The sequence below is a fragment of the Hemicordylus capensis genome, chromosome 2 (assembly GCF_027244095.1).
Source record: "Hemicordylus capensis ecotype Gifberg chromosome 2, rHemCap1.1.pri, whole genome shotgun sequence".
Lineage (NCBI taxonomy): Eukaryota > Metazoa > Chordata > Lepidosauria > Squamata > Cordylidae > Hemicordylus > Hemicordylus capensis.
In genome coordinates, this window is record NC_069658.1 from 314,627,200 (window position 1) to 314,637,581 (window position 10,382).

At 44.0% G+C, this 10,382-nt stretch overlaps 1 protein-coding gene across 1 annotated transcript in view; it reads right to left on the reverse strand.

Annotated features, from left to right (window-relative positions):
• Nucleotides 1-10,382, reverse strand: part of SYN2 (synapsin II) — a 354,597-nt gene that overhangs the window by 292,174 nt on the left and 52,041 nt on the right. The gene's annotated exons all lie outside the window — the stretch shown is intronic.

The window sequence follows — 10,382 nt, forward strand, 5'->3', positions numbered from 1 at the left end:
TTTTATGCAAGCGAGAACAATTTGGTCCTTAAAAATCAATGGCTTTTTAATGAGCCAGTCCTAAAAAGACCTCCTGTTCAAAAGGGTCCTGTAATGGATGGGTGTGGGAGCAGAGATATCAAAAAAGTCCTGTAATGGACAAAGCGGGAAGGGAGGGCAGTGGCTTTCAGCAAGATGTAGAACTATTGTTTCAAATAGACAAATTCCAACTTTTGCATGGGAATAATATCCAAACATACATGTTAAACCATTTTTTATTTCCCACCTCTGTCCAATACACCCTTCCCATCTCTGATAACTTTTACGAAGGCAGTTAAGACACATTTGTTCACCCAAGCTTAAATTATATTTAGTTTTTAATATTTTGTTAATTTTTTAAAATACTTTTCAATTTTGTTTTAATTTATACTGTTTTATTGTAAACTGCCCAGAGACATATGTTTTGGGTGGTATATAAATATGTTAAATGAAATAAAAATAATAAATAAGTGTAAGGAGCAGCTTTCAGGTTTAGGCTATCTCCAAATGGAAGAGGCAGTGGCCATTTCATGGATATATGTTCTAAGGTGCCTGTTACTGTAGTCATTTTTGCATACAGCGCCACTGGGGGAGAGAGTTCAGAAGAATGGTCTGGCCACAACACAAAGACACACCATCATCTCTCACAGTCGCTGAGTTGATTGTTTGGAAATTGCTAACAATATGGTTTTGCCCTTAAAGAAAGCTGTGTGATGATTCTCACTGAATGAGGTCTGTTATGGAAGTCAAGCACTGTGCATATTAGGAATATGTTGTGCATTGCCATTTGAGGTTAGTACAAAAAATGGTTGTTCAGTACAACAAAAAACACACAGGGTATAGTGGGTATTAGTCTTGCACTGAATGTATCTGAATGTTTCTTTAAGATGTAAGTGAATAAATGTTGCATTCCAATATTCTTCAACTTTAAAATGTCCTGTTACATGTTCAGTGCAGGGAAGATAAATTGTCAACCAAAGGTGAAGCACAAATATTCAGTACCAATGAAATACATTACATAAAAATGAAACAACAGATTACTCACCTGTAACTTTGGTTCTTCTAGTGGTCATCTGTACTTCTACACAAATGGGCTATGAGCCTGCACAGAGACCTCGTTGGAATATAACAAGCTCAATTCTCCTGCTTTGGGTAGGAACCCCGCCCCCAGCCACTATATGTGGCTGCGCCACTCCTCATTAGGAGTGTGCATGGAACTGGCTGGCCCGGTTCAGTTTGAGTCTGGACCAGAATTGAATCCAACCAGACCAGTTCGGTCCCCTACACCTCCCGAATTAAAAATGGACACCATGCATGCACAAATGGCCTCTGTGAGGCCTCGCAGAAGTTATTTGCGCATGCACAGTGGCCACCATTTTGGCCTCTGCTCCATATTATGAAGGCCTGAATAGGCCGAATAATGGGCCGAAAAGGCCCGAGGGGGGCATTTTGAAGGCTAGCGGTGGGAGGCAGAACCTCCATGGACACACCTCCTGCTGCCGCCTTGAAGAGCAATTTTAAGGTAATTCTTTTAACTTTAGAAATTTCAGAACCCCACCCCCTGAACCATGGGGGGGGGGTGGGGTGGGGGGTTCGGTCTGGTCTAGTACCATAGAACCAAACCAGTTCAACATAGAAACAGAACACACATCCCTACTCCTCTCCCTTCAGTCACAGAGTCCAGCTTCAGTGAACCCCGCGGGGAGGATGGGAGGGCATGTAGAAATACAGATGACCACTAGAAGAACCAGAGTTACAGGTGAGTAACCTGTTGTTCTTCACATGGTCTCTGTCTTCTACACAAATGGGCGCATAACAAGCTAGCACCCAAGGAGGACAGAAGAACAGAAGCAAATATAATCTGCCAGAATTTAATATTTTAGAAACAAGTACATCAACTGAAAATGCATTGCAGGACACTCCTGCCAAATACAGCATCATTCCGTGTCCTGGTATCAATTGCATAATGACGGATAAAGGAATGGGGTGAAGCCCAAGTAGCTACCTGACATATAGTGTCCAATGGGACCGCCTGATCAAAGGCCACAGAGGCCGCCACAGACCTAACAAAGTGCGCCTTAACTGTTGCAGGCAACTGCTTATGAGTCAACTGACAACCAAGTTCAGTTGTGGAAACGATCCACCTAGACATGGATTGGGCCAAGACTTGGAGACCTTTACGTTACCCACCATACAGAAAGAATAAGGAAGGAGATTTTCTCCACTCAGCAGACCTCTGAACGTAGAAGGACAATGCCCTTCGAACGTCTAAACAGTGTAACCTCCTTTCCGCATCCGATGAAGGATTTGGAAAAAACACGGGCAAAGTGAGCAGGGATGAATGGTGAAACATAGACACCACTTTAGGCAGGAACTTGACATCTGTCTTGAGTATGACCTTGTTCTTATGGAACTGAAGGTATGGTTGGCCAGACCTCAGGGTCTTTAACTAACTCACTCTCCTGGCGGAGGTAATGGCCACAAAAAAGGCGACCTTCCAAGTCAGGAGATGGGGATCAATTGAAGCCAAAGGCTCAAATGGCGGCCATGGTAGACCAGCCAAGACAACTGACAGGTCCCAAGCCGGTGACATAACCAGATTGTCTGGGAACATGTGTGTTAAACATTTCAGAAAACTTTTTACCACCAGATCTTTAAATCATGAAGCCCGGCCAAAGGGGTAACGTGCCACAATAGCAGCCAAATACACCTTAAGGGATGAAAGCTTTAAACCAGATTCCTTAAGGGACAATAGATAGTTATATACATCTTGCACAGATGGATTAAATGCATCAAACCTATGTAGGGAGCGAAGGAAGTGAAATGAGTCCACTTGTGCTCATACGACCTCTGTGTGGACTGCTTTCTAGCAGCAACCAAAACTTCCTTAAGTCTGAATGGGAAGTTGTCAGGATCTTCCACCCCATCAGATGGAGAGACTGAACATCCAGGTGGAGCACCCGTCCCTGTTCCTGTGACAGCAGGTCCAGCAGGGCAGGTAGGCATTTCCAGTCCATCGCCAAGCACCTCAGGGTCGGAAACCAAGGCCTCCTGATCCACCCAGGATTGTCCAGGCCTGATCCACCCTCAGTTTGCGCAGGACTCTTGTAATGAGGGGAAACACATACAGAAAAGGGCCCGTCCAAGACCGGATGAAAGCATCACCCAGAGAACCCTCGCCCTCTCCTCCCCTGGAGCAGTAACAGGCACACTGTTTATTGTCCTGGGATGCAGCAAATAAGTCCAGAGTTGGGACCCCAAAGTTACAAATATGTCCCTCAAAACACCTTGATGCAATGCCCACTTGTGGGAGATCACCATCATTCTGCTCAGAGTGTCTGCCTGAACATTCAGGGAACCCTGTATGTGAACCGCCTGAGGTGTTATCGCATGTGCCATGCACTAATGCTAAAGGACCAGAGACAGAAACAGAAGGCTCCGCAATGATGTGCCGCCCTGGTGATTGACATAGGCTTTCACCATTGTATGGTTGGTTTGTATAATCAGTGTGTGACCGCCGATCATGGGTAAGAAGCCTTTGAGAGCGTTTAAAATGGCCAAGAGTTCCAAATAATTGATGTGCCGAGTCCTCTCTTTGGGGGACCAGTGTCCACTCAGATGAAGCCTGTCTAGGTGTGCCCCTCAGCTGAGCTCTGATGTGTCTGTTGTGACCACCCACCAGGCTTGAGGGGCTAGAAAGGGAGTACCTACACTCAAATGCCGAAACTCCATCCACCACTCCACCGCCGTCTGCACCCATTGAGGGGGCGTGCACTCTAGATGGCCTGGATCCTGAAGGGGATTGAACACATCCAAAAACCATCTCTGAATGACGTGCATTCGAATATGTGCCTGAGGTAGTACGTATGTACTCGATGCCATGTGACCCAACAGGCGCTGTTAGGAACGCATAGTCTGTGGGCCAGCAGCTAGAAAAACGGCCACTAGTTTCTGGACAGAAACTATGCAACCCATCGGGAGGAAGAGCTTTTCCAAGGTTCTGTCGAAAATCAGTCCAATGAACTGAATTCGACAGGTGGAATCCAACTGAGATTTTTTGAAGTTTATTTGGAAACCCAGATCCTGCAGGGTATCTAGCACGATCTCCAGAGCGTCCAGAACTGCACGCCTAGTGCTCGCCACGATGAGCAAATTGTCTAGGTACGGCAGCACCAGCAAAACCTTGCTCCTGCAGAAACTCAACCACCAGGACCAGACATTTTGTAAAGACTCTCGGTGCGGTTGTGAGGCCAAAAGGAAAGGCGTTGAATTGATAGGGGATCCCCTGATCTGAAACTGCAGGAAGCATCAATGCTGAGGGTGTAAAGAAACATGATAGTACGCATCCTCTAGGTCCAGGGAAACCATCCACATGGTCTTTTCCAGGATGGTCATAATGGCCGGTACCAAGTGCATTTGGAACCTTTTGTAGACCAAATGTTTGTTCAGGTCCCTGAGGTCTAGTATAGGGTGCTGGCCCCCGTCTGGTTTTGGCACAAGAAAGTACCGGGAATAGAACCTGGGGCTGTTGGGGTTGGCGATTTTCTTGATCACATCCTTTTCCAGGAGAACAGCAACCTCCTCACCCAACTCTGGAGTGCAAGGAGTCATCATGAACCCAGACACCGGCTATGGTCTGGAAAACTCGAGGGCATAGCCCAAACATATAATTGTAAGGACCCACTGGTCCGTAGTCACTTTGTCCCAGCTGTCCAAGAATGGGACCAGGCGAGTCCTGTAGCACTCCAAGTCACTGCTTCTTTTGGAAGGTACTTGGGCGCTATTTCTGAAAGGCTTGCTCACAGGGCTGCTTGCCTGACTTGTATCGTGCCTGGGGCTTGTTGGCCTGAAAAGAACTTTCTGAAGGTGACTGTAGTCTCGAAGAGGCCTTCTGCAATTGATAAGGTGACCACTTAGCAGTCTTCTGCGGCTTGGCAGCCGGGGAGGCGTAGGACATGCAATGCACCGTGCTTCTCAACTCCTTGACTTTCTGGAGCGTGTCATCAGTCTGTTCAGAAAACAGGTTAGAGCCTTCAAAGGGCAAGTCCTCAACTCACACGCGGGCCTCATAATGCAGCTCCGATGAACGCAGCCACGTGTGTCATCTGAGAGCCACGGATGTGGCCATCAACTTAGCTGCACATTCCACCAAATGCCGGGCTGAATAAAGTTCTTGTTTGGCCACCTGAATGACCTTGTGGGCTAACTTGGCAAAAAGGCACCTTTTAATGTGGTGATTCTCTTTATTTAGCAGGGGGAGAGTAACTGGACCTATCCACCCCCAGCACAGTACCTCCAGTGACTGCTGCTGATGGCTATCTTATATTTCTTTTTAGATTGTGAGCTCTTTGGGGACAGGGATCCATCATCTTATTTATTTATTATTTCTCTGTAAACTGCCCTGAGCCATTTTTGGAAGGGTGGTATAGAAATCAAATAAATAAATAATAAAAAATAAACAAATGATTTTGCCAGATCCCTCTTGTCCTGTGGGAGGAGGTCCAGAAAGGGACTCACCTTCTCCCACAAAAAAATGATTATATTGGGCATTATAGGCCTGATTATTGGCCACGCTCAAATGTAGGGCTAAGGCGGAGTATAGTCGCCTCCCGAAAAAGTCCAACTTTCTGTCCTCTTCGTCACTTGGCACTGACTGGCTGTGACCCCTGGTCCACTGTAGAGACACCTCCACGATGATCGAATTTGGGGTGGGGTTGTTCTTCAAAAAGGATGTAATGTCATCCAATTGCACCCTATAGAAATTCTCTAGACGCCTGTTAGGCTGGAAAAGTGTTGTTGGTTTCTTCCAGTGACCCCGGATGACTATTTAAAAGCCGGGTTCAGGGGCAACGCAGCCAGTATCTTGGCCTCAAGATACTGGCAGTCAATGAGGTGAAAATAACAGGTCCAGCTCTCCCTTCTGTTGGTTACCCAGGTTCATGCCCAGGGCTAAAGCCATTTGTGTCACATACGATGTGTAGTTTGAAGTCCTACCCATAGAACCTGTAATTAGATGCCAAAATTGAGTTTGGTTTTTAAGTTTGGAGGCAGCAATAAGTTCATCCCATTCAGCTGTTTTAGCCTGTAATTTCTTGTTTCTTACCAGAGTCTTATATTGATTCTTAAGAGTTATTATAGTTGATGGTGCTACATTAGAAGTACCTGTGTCATACAATTTAAGGCACTGAGTAAGTTTTTTCTTAGCCTCCAAACATTCCCGATCAAACCAGGTGTACCACCCTGAGCCATTTTTGGAAGGGCGGTAGAGAAATCAAATTAATAATAATTAATAATAATTATTTGGATTTGCACCCCCCCAAACTCGTTGGCAGACATGTTTCATTATTACTCTATGCGTATGATATTGCCCTTTTCTCTCAAACCAGGATAGGTCTCATTCGTGCTTTGACTTCCTTAGGTAAGTATACTGAGAAGGAGGCGTTAGAGATCAATTATTCTAAGACCAAGATAATGGTGTTTTCAAAGCACCCCAAAATCTTTAAATGGACAATAAACGGGCATAGTATTGAACAGGTTAAGGTTTTTTAAGTATTTGGGGGTAGTATTCCACCAAACTGGAACACGTAAAGCCCACCTTGATTATATTTCCCAAAGTGCTCAACAGACAGCAAATATGATTAAGTCCTTTTTCGTACCAGCGGCTATAAAATTGTTGAAGGCCAAGATATATCCCCAAATTCTTTATGGGGCGCAGATCGGTCCTCTGGAAAATTTCTCTCAGCTTGAAACAGTACAAACCAAATTCCTGAAGGCTATTTTTCAGGTACCCAGGGGTACAGCAAATGCCATCCTTTGTAGGGAAGCAGGGGTCACCACTCTGAAAGCAAGAGTATGGTTTTGCAGAATTAAATTTTGGTTAAGCCTGGTCTTCTTTCCGGCTGGTCTTGCCCCTTTAGTGTTATCAGACAGTTTCATTTACAAATGGAAATCAGCTTTGAAATTAAAATTGCATCACTTCAGCACGTCTCAAGAAGATCTTATTGGGCAAGGATTAGAGCCGGTGCTTTGCTTTGTGAAGCAATGGCTCTGAGATATAGATTTGCAGGAAGAGTCCGCATGGTTACCTAAGGGAATTTACTTAGGTTCTCAAACTTTTAACTATAAACTGGCTAAATATTTAGACCAGATCTTGGTACCAAAATTTAGGAGATTTCTGACCCTCGCGCAATTGAGCGTTCTCCCTTTGGCAGTACTTGATGGTAAATTCAAACTACTTCCTTATGATCAGCGCTGTTGTCCCTGTGGCTCAGGGGATATAGAGTCTATTACCCATGTTATTCTTTATTGCCAGTTTTACAAGGACGCTCGCACCAAATTTATTGCTCCTATTTTAGCCATTTATCCTGGTTACAAAGACCAATTTTATTTGGAAATTATGCTGGCCAATTTTAAACCTGTAATTTCAGGTGGCAAAGTTCTGTTTTGTGGCGTCAATGCTCCATAAAGACTGTATTAGTAATTTGAATAGTTTGTGATTTTGTAAACTTTTGAAATTTTTGAATTTTCTTATCAATGCTATTAATTGTGATTGTTTGTTAATCTGGTCTGTGACCGAAATAAACTTACAACTTACCTTTAGAAAGCTATGACAAATATTGCCACAATGGATGCCAAAGTAGTAATTGGTTATCTGTGCATGTGCACTTTAAAGATACATGTCACAGTCAACCACGCTAGACACCTCATGTACTGGTGTCCAGTCAGACAACACAAGCAACTCCTTCAACCCTCTTAGCTTCAGAAACAGTTGCCTCAGATCAGATGCTAGGATTCCTTGTGTGTCTGCCTCTTCCTCTTATTTCCTTGGAAGCTTTCACATCTATTTCAATAGGAATTCTAAGCAGAGGTCCCCCATGCAAGGCACCTCATTGAGGAGTGCACTGGAGAGTGCCCAAGCAGTGCAAGCATTGATCACTTGTAGCACTAACAATCCCCTAAACCAACCCCCTGTGCCTCATAAGCAAGACAGGCACTGCCCTTAAAAACTCTCTGATCCCTTGGTTTTCCTATGGAAACCCAGGACCACAACAACAGAACCCCTAAGTTTTTAGCCTCCCCTCACATGCCAGCACACACACCCCAATGTGAATATAGCAATGCCATTAACAGAAACACACATCACACATGTAATGGAAGATTACCTTTCTTTAATTAACTGAACAAAAACAAGGGGACTACAGGTGGGGTTAATGTGCTAGTGTCCCTGCATTAGCTTCAATAGTACTCGCACAGGTGCCCAGGTGCAGCGCCTGAGTCTTTTGTACTTTAAAAGTAGAACACTTGTTCATTACCTTACAGCTGTCTTTCCTGCTGATGAAGTGGGGTGTGTGTGTGTGTGTGTGTGCGCGCACGCGTGCACACACACGCTCCCAGGTATATCTGCAGAAAACTCATCTTTTTGCCTGTGCTTCTCTGCTGTTGCTCTTACTCCTCTGTGCTGGTACAGAGGCAGCTGCTCTGTGTGTACAGAAACCTGTTTATGTCTGTTTGTCTGGTTTAAATGTCTCCTTAACATGAACACTGAAATGATAACGTTTGGGAACTCTCTCCTGCTCTCTCCATCTTTTCCTCCCAGCCTTTTCTTGCTGAGGAACACGTAAGATCCAAAGCAAGCAGAGGAAAGCAGGCTTATTCTGATCTGGCTCTGGCTCTTTAAATGCAGGAACTCTAGGGACACAGTGTCCTTGTTGCCAAGCCACGGCAGAAGGAGTGAGGTGATGGCACAAGCAGAGCATTCACTCTTGAGGGACAGCCAGTGAGAGATGTGGCCGCCCTAGTACAGACACATTTCTCAGCTGTTCTAAGCTGACCTCTTTATGGTAGTGGGAGGAACTTTCTCACAAAACCCATGTTACAGCAGCCGCAGAATTTGGACACAATGGTGCTTCAGAACCTCTGGTTTCAGCAGCAGGACTCACTACAAACTGAAGGTTCAAATTCAGGTTCTGAGGCAAAAATGGAGCCGCAGTTGGGGGATAGAACTGCAGCTTCAAGCATTCAGGTAATTTTTTAAAAAAAAATTCCTCAGCTATATTTACCTGAGGTTTGGTGTGATGTCTGAATTGGGCCTAACCAGCTGTTTACTAGACATGGTCATACAATACTCTTTTTGTCATCACCCACCCTTCATGGGAGCAGGTGTGCTCTTTATAGTGCTTGTGCATACCTGGGCTGAAGCCACCCTTTTAATGCATGGAAAGATGTTTTTATTCATGAGAAAAATCCCTGCCTTCCTCTTCTTGTTTAGTCAATACATTTTCTTATATAAACTGAAGAAGCACAAATACTCAACAACCTAATCTATAAATTCATTTTTGGTACCAGCTATGGAGAAAGCATAAACACATTACAAATTTAGGGAAAGAAGCATAAAATTCCTTAAAAGCATGTAAAGCTTGAGCATTTTGGGAGAGTATACCCACTGGACAAGTTTAGCTACTTTACTCTCTTTAACAATTAGGCGGCTACTAATTTTTACAACATATGGCTTGAGTATGAAACATGCAGGCAGCAGAAGGAGGTTTCTTTAAAAAAAATATTGTCTGTAACAGTCTTTCAGCATGATTCACAACCCAGTGAAATGGAAATGCTTGGTTTTAAACAGATTTAATCCCACTGAATTAAGTGGGGCCAAATCAGCTAAATTCTAGCAACTGCACTTAACTGGATGTTTTGAAGATCAGGCTGTTGGATTAAACTTCCTTCTGCCACTGTAATTCATAGACTGCCAGGAAGCAGCAACTGTGCCAATTTAGACTCAGCTGCAATTAGTGTCATGTTTCCACAGAATGAGAAACCCACAGCAAGTTAAACTATATAATTCAGGCTATTCTTAAACTGGCTGAATATCTTGTAATATTTAGAACAAGGAAGAGAGAACCTGAAACGATTGGCTTAGAAGTAGCTTGGATTATGCTTCCATCAATTGCAACTTCCTAGTTAATTCACAACTGTAACATTGCCATGTGTGTCTTACCTTCACATTTGGTAAAATATATATTCTTCTTTTAACCAAGGGACACTTGTGTAGAGAAATCTCATGTGCAAAGTGGACTAACATGAAAACTGAACTAGCCCCTGCTAACTTTGCAAAGAGGCACCTTTTAACATGGTGATTCTCTTATATTTAGCAGGGGGAGAGTAACTGGCCCTATCCACCCCCCAGCACAGTACCTCCAGTGTCTGTTGCTGGTGTCTATCTTGTGCTTCTTTTTAGATTGTGAGCCCTTTGGGGACAGAGATTCATCTTATTTTTTATTATTTTTCTGTGTAATCCGCTCTGAGCCATTTTTTGAATGGCAGTATAGAAATCAAATAAACAAACAATCAAACAATCAAACAAA